The sequence below is a fragment of the Pleurodeles waltl genome, chromosome 2_1 (genome assembly GCF_031143425.1).
Source record: "Pleurodeles waltl isolate 20211129_DDA chromosome 2_1, aPleWal1.hap1.20221129, whole genome shotgun sequence".
Classification (NCBI taxonomy): domain Eukaryota; kingdom Metazoa; phylum Chordata; class Amphibia; order Caudata; family Salamandridae; genus Pleurodeles; species Pleurodeles waltl.
Window position 1 is genome coordinate 342,342,258 of NC_090438.1, and position 15,613 is coordinate 342,357,870.

The window sequence follows — 15,613 nt, forward strand, 5'->3', positions numbered from 1 at the left end:
GATACTTTATGGCTTCCTTGTTTTTAGGAACCACATCTGACAGGTGGCCTAACCGGCAAATGCCATTGCACGTTATCAGCCATGCATGGCCAATTGCATCTTGTTTTGGCAAGGATAACAGAAATTTTATGTATTAGTGATAAGGCTAACACCGTGTTCTCCCGCCTTTAATATACAGAAAAATTATTTTTATTACAGTGCCCTGGACTTTAATACATCACTTTTAGAGTGATGTTCATTAATCATGTTGCAACACGATCTCACCATGGCTCTCTCTCCCCTTATCGTATTTCCTTGTTTGGCTCACTTTTTCTTCCTTTACATTTCAGACTTACCATGTTCTTTGGACTTTCCCACTATTCATGCCAAAATATTTGTATTTTTCAACATCTTTGAGCATTGGAGCCTGTCAATATATCTATTACTTCTATAAATCAGGAGGTATGTCCATTTTTTCTCCATCTCTGCACGATGCTTGGACACACACGATTATATCTCCACACGAGACGTGGGTGAGAGGGACTATTCTTTGGGCCACGTAACACAACATCCCTTTTATTTGGGCTGTATGCATTTTTCACGTTCTCGCTATTTGGTGACGCTTTCGGCTTCACTTCTGCACTGTAATTCTTTCTTCTTTCTTACACAGAATGTTCTTTTCATTATGGTTTTGCTTCACCTTAGACGGGTACTAAAATGAGGTACTTTCCTCCTTCTCTTGTGTGGGGTACATCTAATCCTATACTACCAACCTGCGGCACGGGGCTTCTCATTTTAACTCACCAATTTTGAGTTTATACACAGTTCACACTAGAACTCAATCTGCTAACAATTTACCAACAAGTTTTGTGATTGACACATTCCATTTGTTCACAGCCTTGAAAAAGTCAATGTTGAAGAAACACGTGTCAGCTGTTTCCTTACAATCATGAAAACTGTATTGGCTTACAAACAACTTACCTAGTGTGGTTTATTGGATCAGGGGACTTGTTTCCTGAGACATCACAAAGGAATAAATGGATTTCACTACGATCCTGCGATGTGCCGTGTTTTTTCTTCTTTTCATACCCTTGATGTGTGATCATGTTGCTATGTACAATGAACATGTGCAATGGATGGGAAATGTGCCGTGAGTGTTGGGATGCATCATGGTTTATCATGCAGTGATGTTTGCATCACATATGATTGGGCTCAGTGATTCATCTGCTGACAAATGCAATTATTGCAATGTGAGAGTTGTGGCTAGTGATATTGCTTGTAATTGGAAGTCAAGTTTGTTTCCCACTGATATTGATTGGGAGTTCTTTGTCTCCCCATTCTGTACGATATAGCTCTGTATTTCAAACACAATGAGGTGTCGACATGGAACTGGATATCATGCATTGGTGGAGGCTATCCTTTCCCTTCCAGAATCATTCTTGTGTGTATTCAGAAGATGTCACTTCATGAGGTTTGTGCGCTGTCTACATAGTTTTTTCTTTGATGCCACTTGCGGGGCATAGCTATGTGGTATTGCTCCTACATCTTGGACTCTATTTGGGCTGGTGATGGGCTGGTGATGTTTGGTAAGTGTTCATGGTTGTGATGTGTGGATGGTGACATGGTTTTCTACATGCAGATACTGACATTTGTGGCTGTGTTGTCTGCATTGTCTTCACCACAAGTGTTATAGTTGGTACCTTACATCAGTGCAGATTAGGTGTGTGCACAGGCTTTTGTCTGTGTAATTAGTAGGGTACCTTATAATGGGGTGCAAATGTTGGCTGCTAGTCAGCTGTGGTCTGCTGCAGGTGGCACTTGTTTGATGTGGAGTGTTACCCTAGTTGTGTTATGGTTAGTGTGTTGGGTAGACTCCATCCATGCTATTGAAGTTGTTTGAGATCCATCTTTATTTATGTGAAAGTTTTGGTAATCCTGATGCCTTGCATGGTTTTGTAGTGACACATGAGTGTTCCAAATTGGTGGCACTCTCAGAGTGGGTCTACTAGACATGATAGTATTTTATGTTTTTCAGAGTTGTGTTTAAAGTGTTTTAATGTCCATATACTGACCCTATCCCTCTTTCTTTTGGCAGCATGAGAACAGGCAGGTGAAGGAGATGGGGCACAACCGAGTGGGGAAGCATCTGGCCATGGGACCTCAGGTTAAGACACCATCTACACAGCGGGACCCAGTGGCCTGGCGGGCAAGGGGAGTACCACGGGGGAGACCGGTCCTACATCAGCATAATCGGATTCCTCTTCCAATGCCCACTCCCTAGTGGTGGTGGACCCATCAGGCCTCCACCAGAACCATCTTTGTCCGCTACCCCTAGTTCTACCTCTGCCCTCCCTGTTACTCCCCACCCAGTGGGCCATGCCTACAAGACACACCACATTCACTCAAACAACTTCCAATTGCAGACACAGTAACAGTCACAACTTGCCCAGACACCACCTCTACCCGAGCATCAGAGACACAACATCAAGCATACCCACATGCACAACACCAGCAGTCACTGATCCAGCCACCACACCCATCCCACCTGCAGACACCACCACAGACGACCCTCAGACATCCACCCCAATCATCATACCTGCAAACACCACAACTACTAACACAGCTACATGCAGCACATCCACCATACCTGCAGTTAACAAACCATCCCCCCACACCTCCATCCACCAGACACAAGCATACCTCCCAAAAGCATACACCAAAGCCATCCACAACTCTACGTCAGACAACCACTCCCTCAACCTCCAAATCCCCACACCCTTCTGCGTGTCTAAGAAACCTTTCCTCTGTAATCTTGACCTTACCCCTGTCCTCCACCTGCTGTGTCACACTCAAAAGAACCACATTCCTTGCCAATGCCATCCCTTCCCCCTCCAAGAACTCCCCTGCCTCCCCTGCAAGTACCCACACCACCTGCCAAGATAAAGCCCACCCCTCCCAAGAAGGATCCCCCCTTACAAACCCAAACCCAAGCACCTTCCACACCTAAACTCCCTCCCGCCCCTGGATAAACCTTGAGGTGCCTGCATGCCCCTATGATGCCAATTCCAGTGGAGGTTATGGCAGTTAGGAGTCAAGTTTGGACACATCTAAGTGCCATGAATTTGACCATTTATGGACTGGTCTATTGCCTTGAACTTTTATGAGGATCATTATTCATAAACTCGAGTTGTGGATTTGTTTGGTTTGTCCTGCAGTTCCTTTCCTAGGTTTCTGTTGTTCCTAATTGACATTGGTAGTGTGCCTGCAGTTGTGTGTTTTTGTGCCTGCTTCTGTTGTATGCAGTATGTGAGTTTGTGTGCAGTGTTGTTGTCTCCCAAGAGAGCATACGTGTTGTATGATGGATATATGTGTGTATATGCTGTGTTTGTGTAATGACATTGTGTAGTGATTGTTATTGTAACTATTCAGGTTTGTGTTGTTCAGTGTTGGCATGTATGGTGTTGGACTAGTGCCTCTGATATGGCTGTTGTGTACATATGATGTGTGTCTCCTTGGGTTTTGTCAGTGCAGACATGGAGTGTGATGAGTGGTACTATGTAGCAATGCAATTGAGTGTGCACTTGCCCATTCATGTGTGTTCCTTGCAGATGGTTGGTGTAGGGGTATGTTCCATGGAGTGTGAATTGTGTGTGGTTTGTAGACTTGCCCTTCCCCATTGTGCTGGTGTGCATGACAATTGGTTTATGTATCATTTGTCCCTGAGATCTATGTAGCGCTATTTTCTGTGCGCATGTGGTTTGAGGGCCATAATGTATGTGGTATGTTTCCCAGTTAAGTCTCCTTCCATGTATGGTCCTGATGTTTCCATCCCAATTGTACTGGTATGTTACTGATGGAGTTCCTTGCCTTTTTTTGGTTTCATTTTGTGTCTGTGTTTTGTGTATGGCATTGTACTTCTATTGTGTTGTGATGTGTGTGATTTGTGTGTCCATTGCATAGTAGTTTCATGGTGGTATTGTATGTGATGCATGCCACATCGATGGTTATGTGTGTTGCATGTGTGGTCAGTCCCTGGCCTGTGTTGTGTGTGAGTATGTACATTGTATTTGTACATGTGCAGTAGATGTGTGTGTGATTGTTGTGTGCCCTTCAGTGTCCCAGTGCCTGAGATGTGTGGTTGTGTGTAGAAGTGTTGTGTTGTGGTGTAGTGTGTGTGTGCTGTCCAACGTGTGCATCGCGTGAGTGCGTATGTGTCCATGTAGATGTGTGTTTCTGAGAGTGTGCATTATGTGGAGTGTAGGTGCTGCAAGTGGCATCTCCCCCTCTATAATTTGTTTGCGGGTGCCGCAAGTTATATTTAAATGTAGTTGTTACAGGTAGATGTGTGTACTTACGGGTATTGTTATCCTTGTCAACATTGAGTTTGTTGTCTTTGGTGGAGCACGAACAACGGGATGATGTCTAGTTGTGATTCCATGGTGGTTCCGGACGTGTACGGCTTCCTGGAGTTGAGTGTCTCCATTTATACTGCCAGTTTCTGCCTACTGGGACCTAGTGGTTGGACCGCCACAGTCACATTGATGCTGTGCAACCTGGGGGTCCCTCAGGGTCAATTTTTGATGTACAGGAGGTTAGTGCATACTCTGAGAGACCATTGGGATACGATTAATGCGGAGCCCAGGGTCCACGGAGTGTTACGCCTCCTGCTGACTTCGGGGGAAGAACCCTACTTGATTACGAAAATATACCGAGCCCAGATAGAAGCTGCATTGGATCCCATGCACTCGCTGAGGGAGAGGTGGGAGAAAACGATCGGACATGTAATGTCCGAGACAGACTGGAACAGAGCTCTGGCTTATCCCCGGAGGATCTTGCGTAATACCCGTTTACAATACATCCAATATAACTACCTGCATAGAACGTATCTTACCCCTCACCAACTGTTCCGTATATATGGGGGGACCCCCAGGACGTGCCCCAGATGTGGTGAGGGCGAGGCAGACTTTGACCACATGATGTGGAAATGCGCAGTGTTACAGATGGGCTGGAGGGCAGTGATAGAGTTCATGTCAGGGCCATATGATACGGAACTGCCGTTTACCCCCGATGTCTGTCTGTTGGGCCTAAAGATGGATATCCTGCGAGGGAAGGTTAGGAGTCGCTTCCTGGATCTTGCGCTGGCCCTCTACAAGAGATTAATTATGAGGGGTTGGAAGGCTCCTAGCCACCCCTCACTTGCTGAATGGAAAAGCAATGTCACGAGGTGGGCCAGGGCGGAATTACAGGTCTTGAAGACCGAAGAAGCAAAGGGTATCCGACGGACCCCCATAGCCCCAGGGTGGGAAGAACTAATGATGAGCTGGGATAGCACAGGGAAAAGACCATTAACTCCCAATACAGCACCAACAGAAACAGAACCCTGAGTGAATATAGAAAGGAAATAAGGGATACGCCCAACAATACCACCTGAGGGGGAGAGAAAAACATCAATGAAACAGCTAGACGAGAACTCTGACAGCTCACGATAAGCCACAGGGGCCAGTGCGGAGTTGGTTACACTCTCTCGCAAAAAGCAGTAGGAAAATACGTATGGTTGGATGGCTATCCCACCAAGTATAGCGCCCTCAGGGAATGACCCCCGCTACCCAACAGTAAAATCACCCACAAAAAGCCACCAAGTGTGTACATAGTTTAATTTCAAGTTAAAGCTGTTGTAAGAGCATATAAAACAAATGGGCAACATAGAACGACAAGGAGTTAGACCCTGAAGGAAAGCAACACTAGAATCCTAGTGCTAACAGATAACAGAATTCAGATAAAGGCCTAGATGTACGTTAAACCATGACACAAGATATCTGTGAACTCATGTAAAGAGATGTATCCTATTAAATATTGTGCATAACGAGAATTAGATGTTCCCATTAATGTATCTGTGAAATGTAAAACAGCAAACTGTTAATAAAAATATATAAAAAAAATAAAAAAAAAGATGATGTGCAACCTCTTGATGGGTCAGATGGAAATATGGTCTCCACCGGCCTGCTTTTCTTTTTGGCGACCCTGGCTGGTGATGCTGGTGAAAGGTTGCCTGTCTTGTGTTTGTACAACCCCCAAACTCATAATAACGAATAATAACATATGTAACTCATAATAATAACATAATAACTCATATTAACATAAACTCAGTCCGCAACTCCATTCGGACCACTACCTCCACTGTGGCGGTCCTCGGACCACCAAACTTGTAATCAGCCCAGTTGCATTACAAGAACCATAGGGATTACTATACCCAGACAAAAGGGAATATACTTTCACATCATGCTCACATCTAATTCAATCAAGAATAGATTACTTATTGACATCTCCTTTACTGCTATAACAAGTATCACGTACTGGAATTATCCCTTGTAGCCCTTCTGATCATGATTAATAGATATTCATATACATGGAGAATTATCCCAAATCCCAAAATCTACTTAGATATTTATCATTTCTTCTTATAATTCACCTCAAGAGAAACTTAAGTTCTGTGACCATGTTGAGAAATTTCTTAAAGAAAACAAGACTTCTGTAATTAATGCCAGTACATTATAGGGTGCTGGCAAAGATGTAATTAAAAGTATTATTATGAAAGATTCGGTCCTGCTCAAAAACAATTAAACATTGATAGGATATCCCTAGAAAGAGAAGTCTCAAATCATTCAGACAGTTATAATTAGGGTTCCCGGTTTTATGGTATTTATTTTATTACCATTTCCTCCTTTATTTATCCATATTTATTGTTTGTCCATTTTATTTTTATTCATCCATATTCATTTTGGCCCTCATTATGACATTGGCGGTAAATCCCACTTACCGCCATGCTAACTGCCGCCAACATACCGTCGCCACAGCTGACTACCGACAGCCATATTATGATCCACACATAGCAGTCCGTCACTATACAGCCACACACACAAGACCGCCAGCCCCAAGGTCAGTGATAAACTGGTGGTACCAAAACCCACACCGTTACGCCAACAGAACTACGCCCACAGCATTATGACCCGCGAATCACCATGGCGGACATTCAATGGCGGTAAACCATTGGCGGCACATACCTCTGCGCTCAAAATACACACAACCTAACAAAACTGCGCCACAATGGACAATTCAAACTACACACATACACACCACGCCCACACCACTATAAAACACACACCCACATTTCCCACAACCCTTTGCCATTTCAAACAAGTGCCACAAGAGAGATAGCAAGACCATTGACAAGACCACAGACACACACCACCATCACCTATATGCCATCTACGCACCCTACTTCACACACCCCAATACAGCACCCCACACACCCTCACCCACACCACTCACAATACACCAAGGGCACCGCAACGACACCCCAGGTTCTCTGAGGAGAAGCTAAGGGTCATGGTGAAGGAAATCATCCAGGTAGAGCCACAGCTATTCAGATCACAGGTGCAGAAGACGTCCATTGTTAGGAAGATGGAGCTATGGCGGAATATTGTGGACAGGGTCAACGCCGTGGGACAGCACCCCAGAACAAGGGATGACATCAGGGAGAGGTGGACCAACCTACATGGGAAGGTATGTTCCACAGCAGCAAGACACCAAATAGCTGTACAGAGGGCTGGCGGTGGACCCCCCCCCTCCTCCCCCTCAACTAACAACATAGGAGGAACAAATCCTGGCAATCATGCATCCTGAGGGCCTGGCAGGAGTAGGAGGAGGACTGGACTCTGGTAAGTAAAATCTCTATTACTATCACCCCACCTACCTGCATGCCATCACAAAACCCCACCCTTACCGTCACTCCCATCACTTCACCACCTCCCACATACCACACCATCACAACCCACTATTCTCAATACCAAGCCCTGCATGCAACACCAATGCATGGAAACACCTCAGAGACCTGCATGGACACCCATCACTAAAGCATGCACATTAGAGAGAATCACATAGCCCACAAAATCACTACTCACACAAGGCAAAGCTGGCAGGGCAATAACAACCATACAGGGCAACACATCCATGCACAAGATGACACACACAGAAACAATTACACTGCATTTACATCCCCACAGGTCCCCCACCCAAAGTTACCGGAGAGGAGGTGCCAGCAACTTCAAGTCAACCCCCAGAGGAGGCCCAGAGTGATGACAGCAGCTCTGGACCCCTGGATCTGGATGACCAACCTGGCCCATGAGGGATCTCCAGACAGTCGGTAACCCAGGCACAGTCCCATACCGCCACAGATCCTCCCCCCCTCAGGAAACACCAGCATAGTACCCACCCAGAGGGCCCATCCCTCTGTCCCCATGACACATCAATCAGCAGTGTGTCCACCATTATAGGGACCCCAGGCCACCCCTCAAACACAGGATGATCAGGGACCTGGGTCAGTGGCAGTGGCCACACGGTTCAGGGGACAGAGGCACAGAACAACAGGGAAGCTGGGAGGACTGCTTTGCGACAGGGGGAGGACAGGCCCAGGGAACCGACTCTCTAGGAGGCACTCACCAACATCCTGGGAGCATTCTACCATACCCAGGAGACAATGGGACAGATACTGGACAAGTTGCAGGAGACCCAGCGGATGCAGGAGGGACAGTACCTGGGGATCAGGGAGGACTTGAAGGACATCAACACCACCCTGGTCTCCATTGCAAGGGTGCTGGCAGACATGGCCAAGACCATGAGGGAGGCAGTGGCACACCACCAGGCCATTGACACTAGCCAAACCGATGAACAGCCTTCCACCTCTAATGCCGCCAGTGGACAGGAGGCCCGCCACAGGAACAATAGGCCACTAGCACCCCACCCCCTGCAGAAGGAGAACCACCCCGCAAATGGTCCCTGCAATCCAGGCAGAAGCCAGAGAACATTGTCAAGACCCCCACCAGGAAATAAGACTCTCCTGAATGTCAACCTTGTGTCCCACTCTGTCACCCTGTCCACCTTGAACTGCCATTGTTCCCCTTCCTATGCCCCCTTGGACAATGCACCTGTGATGCAAATAGAATAGACTCTATCCTGGACTTTCCTCCATCATCACCCCAACCCATTGCACACCCTCCTCAAATCATTAGCACTTAAATAAACACCATTTGAATAAATACAAGTATGGAGTCTGTCAAATCATTTAACCATGTATTTGTTTAACAAGCTTTAAACACTGCAATATAACTGTACAGTAATGTATACATAGGAATGACCTGTAGTTGGCTGCAGTCAATACACCAGGAGCGATAGTGCAGCACAAATATCTGAAAATAGAGATGCCAAAGGGTATAGTAAGTGGCCATAGAAGTGGGAAAATCAGCCTGCCAGTGACAATGCCAAAAACAAAACTGTCAATGTAAAGTGTAATTACAGTGTCTTACCTGTGTGTTATTGGAAGTACTGTCATATTATAGCACTTCTGTTGTCCTCATCCTCATCCTCTGCCTCCTCATCTTCACTGTCCACAGGGTCCACTGCTGCCACACGCCCATCTCCAGCCTCATCCTCCTGCAGAAAAGGCACTTGGCGACGTAAGGCGAGGTTGTGCAACATACAGCATGCCACGATGATCTGGCACACCTTCTTGGGTGAGTAGTACAGGGATCCACCTGTTAGATGGAGGCAACGAAACCTGGCCTTCAGGAGGCTGAATGTTCTTTCTATTATTCTTCTTGTTCGCCCATGTGTCTCATTGTAACGTTCCTCTGCCCTTGTACTGGCATTCATCACAGGGGTCAGTAGCCATGGGAGGTTGGGGTAACCAGAGTCACCTGACAATATCGAGCCACACCTGGTGTGTTGAGCCATCACATATGGGATGCTGCTATTCCTCAGGATAAAGGCATCATGCATAGACCCAGGATACTTTGCATTGACATGGGAGATGTACTGGTCCGCCAGGCACACAATCTGCACATTCATGGAGTGAAAGCTCTTTCGATTTCTAAACACCTGCTCATTTCTCAGGGGCGGGATGGATGCAATAGCCCCAATAATGTTGGGGATATGTCCCATATCATAGAAATAAGCTTTCACTGTGGCCAAAGCCTCCACCGGGGGGAGTAATGACATAGCTGCACATATGTTTAATAAGGGCAGATAATACTCTTGTCAGCACTATTGAAAACATTGGCTGAGACATTCCTGCTGCCAAGCCCACTGTCACTTGGAAGGAGCCACTTGCCAGGAAATAGAGCACAGTTAGGACTTGCACAAGAGGGGGGATCCCAGTGAGCTGACAGATAGCAGATATCAGGTCAGGTTCCAATTGGGCACACAGCTCTATGACTGTGGCCCTGTCCAGTCCATAGGTGAGGATAATGTGCCTGTCCTCCATTGTTGCCAAGTCCACCAGGGGCCTGTACATGGGGGTATTTCTCCATCTCCTATTCATCCACAGCGGTTGCAATCTAGGGGGCAAACGGTGAGTAGCTGGTCAGTATTCCATATTTCCAAACACTACACTGCATTGCATGCTGTGACTGTAACACAATATTGTTGTATCGGCCCAAATGGTGCCTACATGTACTGTGACGCAGTTAGGTGCCATGGCCTGCCCCCCCCCAGAAATGGCGTCCACATGTCCTGTATGGAGGGACATGTAGAAATGAGGTAATATCGCTGACTCTGTGCACCCTTGCGGGAGGCAATCAAAAACCACCGTGCAACTCTTCATTGGCTCCCATTGGGCCCTATGTGTTACAGTGGCCAATGGTGATGTATGCTGGCAGTGATGGTACGCACCACAGCGGGCGTGACCACCATTTTCTATCTGTTCACTAATTTGCTACCTGACCTTCAATGGAAGAGGACCTACACTGCAGGTGCAGCTGTGACCTGTGTCTGGAACAGACCATGACTCGTGTCACTTGGAAAAGGACCCCTGCCTTCACCTCTGCGGAGATGGAGAGACTGGTGGAGGGGTCCTACCCCAGTACAGAATGCTATATGGGCCTCCAGACCAACAGGTGAGTACACTGTGAGCACGATGAATGGGGCATGAATGCTTGGAGTGCTGTGTGTGAGGGCCTCATGTAGGGTGGTGTTGGGGTAAGGGCCTTGGGCAGCGTGCTGCATGTATGTTGTGCAATGTCTTTGCGTAAGGGGATGTGAGGGCTATGGTGGGCCATGAGTGTAACAGGCAGGACAGTTTGACTGATACCTTTTCCTATGTGTATTTCTCTGCAGGTCAGCGCCCATCAAAAAAAGGATATATGGCGTGCCATCGCCAAGGATATGCGGACCTTGGGGGTCTACAGCAGGCGGAGCACTCACTGTCGCAAACGGTGGGAGGACCTGAGACACTGGGCACGGAAGACGGCAGAGGCCCAGCTGGGGATGGCCTCCTAACAAGGAAGGGGTGCCCATCGACCCCTGACCCCCTTGATGGCCTGCATACTGGTGGTGACCTATCCGGAGCTGGATGGGCCCTTGAGGGCATCACAGCAGCCACAAGGGGTGAGTACAGTGCCCCAATATACTACCTGCATGTGGTGGGGTGGCATCTGGGTGGGGGATGTGGGCCTGTGGGTGACCCTAGGCCAGGCCGGCCAGTGCAGGGTAGGGCCCATGTTGGGCAGCATCTGATGTCAACCTCCTCCAAACAAGCTAGTAGGCCTCCACTAGTGGGCAGGGGTCTGTGGGTCTCAGGTATGCTGCAATTGGCATTACGTATTCCTGTCCATAGGCTGGTGACTAGCATTGTGACTGGTAGTGCATTGTCTAGCATAGGGCTGATCCCTGTGTGTGAGTGTATTGTGTATGCCAATGGTGGTATTGTTGTGGCCATTGACCAAGGGTATCCTTTGTCTCGCCCCCCCTTTTTGTTTTGTCACCCTGTCCTTATGTGCATTAGTAACATCTGGCGGAAGAGCAGAGGCACCGACGACGGGGAGAGCTGCATCCCACAGGGTCCAGGAGGCCACATCCACGACAGTGAGGGCACCAGTGGGACGGAGGGCGAGAGGAGCACCACGGCGGAGACTGGAGGGGACAGTTCTAACAGTGATACCTCCTCCGATGGAAGCTCCATGGTGGTGGGGGACACCTCTGTGCCCACCCCAACTACAGGTACAGCCACCACCCCCGAACCAGCACCACCCTCCCAGCAGCCCCTCAGTGAGTTTCCTGTGACCGCTCACCCAGGAGGGTGGGCATCTCCTTTGCCCCAGGCACCTCAGGCCCTGCCCCAGGTAGCCCTGCTGCCCTGAGTGAGGAGGCTATTGACCTCCTGAGATCCATCTCTGTTTAGCAGTCAACCATAGTGAATTCCATCCAGGGGCTGGCAGCCCATTTGCAACAAACAAATGCATTCCTGGAGGGCATTCACTCTGGCATGGGGGCCCAACAGAGATCAATCCAGGCTCTGGCCTCCTCCCTGATGGCAGCCATTTCCCCCGTTTCTAGCCTCCCCCTCCAACCTCTTCTGGCCAGTCCCATTCCCCTCAAACCCAACTTATCCCAAGTACGCAGGCAGACCAGCATGCACCCAGGACAACTCACAGGAGTGGTTCAGGCAAACACAAGCACCACACATCATCACACAGGGACTCACACAAACACCATCCAGATGCAGACATACCAACATCCACTGCCTCTGCTGTTTCCCCCTCCTCCTCGTCCACCTCCCTCCCTGACGCGTCTCCACTCACACCTGCATGCACTACATCCTCATCCACTACCACCATCATGCCTATCACTACACGCCCCTCACTGGCAGTCATCACCCCAGCTTCCATGCACACATCCCCTGTGCCACTCCCTCTGTGTCTGTGCCCCCTCCGTCCAAAGGTATACAAACGCAAACACTCAGACACCCAATAGCCATCCACCTCACATCAACATCCAGCCCATGCACCTGCGCCCAAACACAGCTGACAGACACCTCCTACAACCACTTCCTCTTCCTCCACTCCCAAACCTTCACCCTCTTTCGGCCCCAATGTCCCTAAGAAGCTTTTCCTTTCCACCATTGTCCATTTGCGACAGGGAAGGGCAAGGAGAAATCCCAAGCAGAAAGGACAGGAGGCCTGGTGCTGGGACTCATTCAGAGCCCCCACCACCAACCATGGTGGTTCAGCCATCCGAGGCTGCAGGGGAAGGGCTGGAGCCTCCCCCCACCAGTGCCAGCCCCGCCACCGGCATCACTGCCAGCAGCAGCAGCCCTAGTGGGCAGCCATCCAAGGCTGCAGGGGATGGTCTAGAGCCTCCCCCCACCACTGCCAGCACTGACACCAGCACCGCCACTGCCACCACTGAGCAGCCGTCACCGCAGGCGGACAGTGTGTAGTTCTCCCTCCATGGGTTGCTCTATGTCCTGGCCCCTGCAAATCCAGTGGGTCTGACACCCAGGTGAGAGACTGTGACCTTGCACACCCCAAGATATGCATCACAGGGCACAATTACCCCTCGAGAACCAGTGGAAGAAGCCATCCACTCACCACATCCTACCCAGGATGAAACACACTGGGCACAATGTCCCCTCCAGAACCAGTGGAGAAGCCATCCACTCACTGCATCCTCCCCAGGATGAAGCACAATGGGCACAATGCCCCCTCCAGCACCAGTGGAAAAGCCATCCAATCACTGCATCCTACCCAGGATGAAGCACACTGGGCATAATGCCCCCTCCAGAACCAGTAAAGAAGCCATCCACTAGAGAGACTTTGGCTTTGCACTCCCCAGGACCAAGCAGCGGGCAAACCACCCACTAGAGAGACTGTTGCCTTGCACTCCCCAGGACCAAGCAGTGGGCAAACCACCCACTTGAGAGACTGTGGCCTTGCACTCCCCAGGACCAAGCAGTGGGCAAATCAACCACTTGAGAGACTGTGGCCTTGCACTCCCCTGGACCAAGCAGTGGGCAAACCACCCACTTGAGAGGCTGTGGCCTTGCACTCCCAGGACCAAGCAGTGGGCAAACCACCCACTAGAGAGACTGTGGCCTTGCACTCCCCAGGACCAAGCAGTAGGCAAACCACCCACTTGAGAGACTGTGTCCTTGCACTCCCCAGGACCAAGCAGTGGGCAAGTCACCCACTTGAGAGACTGTGGCCTTGCACTACCCAGGACAATGCACACCACGAGGGGGCGAAACACGTGTCTGCTGTCTCTCTATGTATTTCCCAAGAAATCTTTATTGGATGAGATTAATAAATGCACCCAAATTAAACATGCGGATTCGATACATCATTTTCTGATTATGAACTGAGATACTATTATAACCTTGGTATTTTAAAAGTGGGTTCTCGATTTTTAGGATCTCTATTTCTGATTTGGGGTAAACTGGTACCCTTATTGATAACCCACTGCTTGACAGCAAAACTGGGCACTTCCGAGGCAGGGAGAAATGGACCTTGGCAAATCGGTTTTGAACATTGCACAGGGCATGTAGCCCCCTCCAGGACCAGTGGTGTTGTGCCATCTTCCGGCTGAGGTGCCCCCCATTACCCGTCCCCCTGGGGTGCATGTGTATTTTTGACCTGATGGCCCTACAGTGTTCTCCCTGTGTTTTTGCAGGAGTGAGATGGGACCTTGGCCTATGTGATGTGTGACTGTGGCCCACGGACATTGAGGATTGGGCAGTGTCCCTCCATTTGTAAATATGTATATACATTTGTAATTTAACGCACTTATTCATGTTCTTTAATCGTATTACACTCACTTTCTTCCAATCATTTTGTCCTTGCATTATTCCTGAGGGGTATGGGGTGGATATGTAATGTTACTGCATCTGATTGTGTGTATGCTGTTGGGGGTGGGGGTGTTTCATATTGTGTGTCACTCTCTTTTCCTTCCCCCCTCCCTTGTGTGCTAGGCGGCAGTACTCACCGTGGACGTCTTCGCCGGTGTTGGTGTTCATAATGCAGGAAAGGGTAGAAGAGCATGGGAAATATGTGCAACTCGGGCTCCATGGCGTCATGGTTGTTCCCTGTGTCTCCAGAGGTGAATCCTTTGCCTTCTGTGTTCTGTTTCCAGTGTGCTTTTGATGTTGTTGGTACCGCCCTGGAAAAAGTGGCAGATAGGCTGGTCATAATGCAGTGGGCGGTACATTGTCTTCTGCCTGGATGTTGGAGGTTACCGCCGTGGTGCTTGTTGCTACCGTCGTGGCAGTCGGTGTGTTAAAGTGGCTGTCTTTCTGAGGGGCTTCTGCTGTGGTCATAATTCCATTTTTGCTACCGCTGGCCTGTTTGTGGTATTACCGCCACTTTATCACCGACTGCCAGGGTTGTAATGAGGACCTTTGTGTCTTGAGAACAGATGAGGTGATAACTTGTATATTTCCACATTTATTTAACAGATAAAAGTGCACTCATACTTTGATGCCTGTCAGGTTTTACCACATTACACCCCCAAAAATAATAAAATATTAACACCACATTAAACTATTAGAATAATAGCAAAAGTACATGTTGCGATATGCAGTAACTTAAGCAAATCTCATTGGGTTTTGTAACTCCCCACGCTGACTATATCTGCAGCTATTTGTCTGACAGTCATTAATCTTGGCATGGTGAGTCACTTAAAAGTAGCCAAATTATCTGTATTTTTCTGCTTTTAAAAATAAGTACAGATAGGAAATATAGGTGGTCATTATGACATTGGCAGTATTTTTGCTATACCGCCAATGTCACAGTTGCCAGAAGACCGCAGT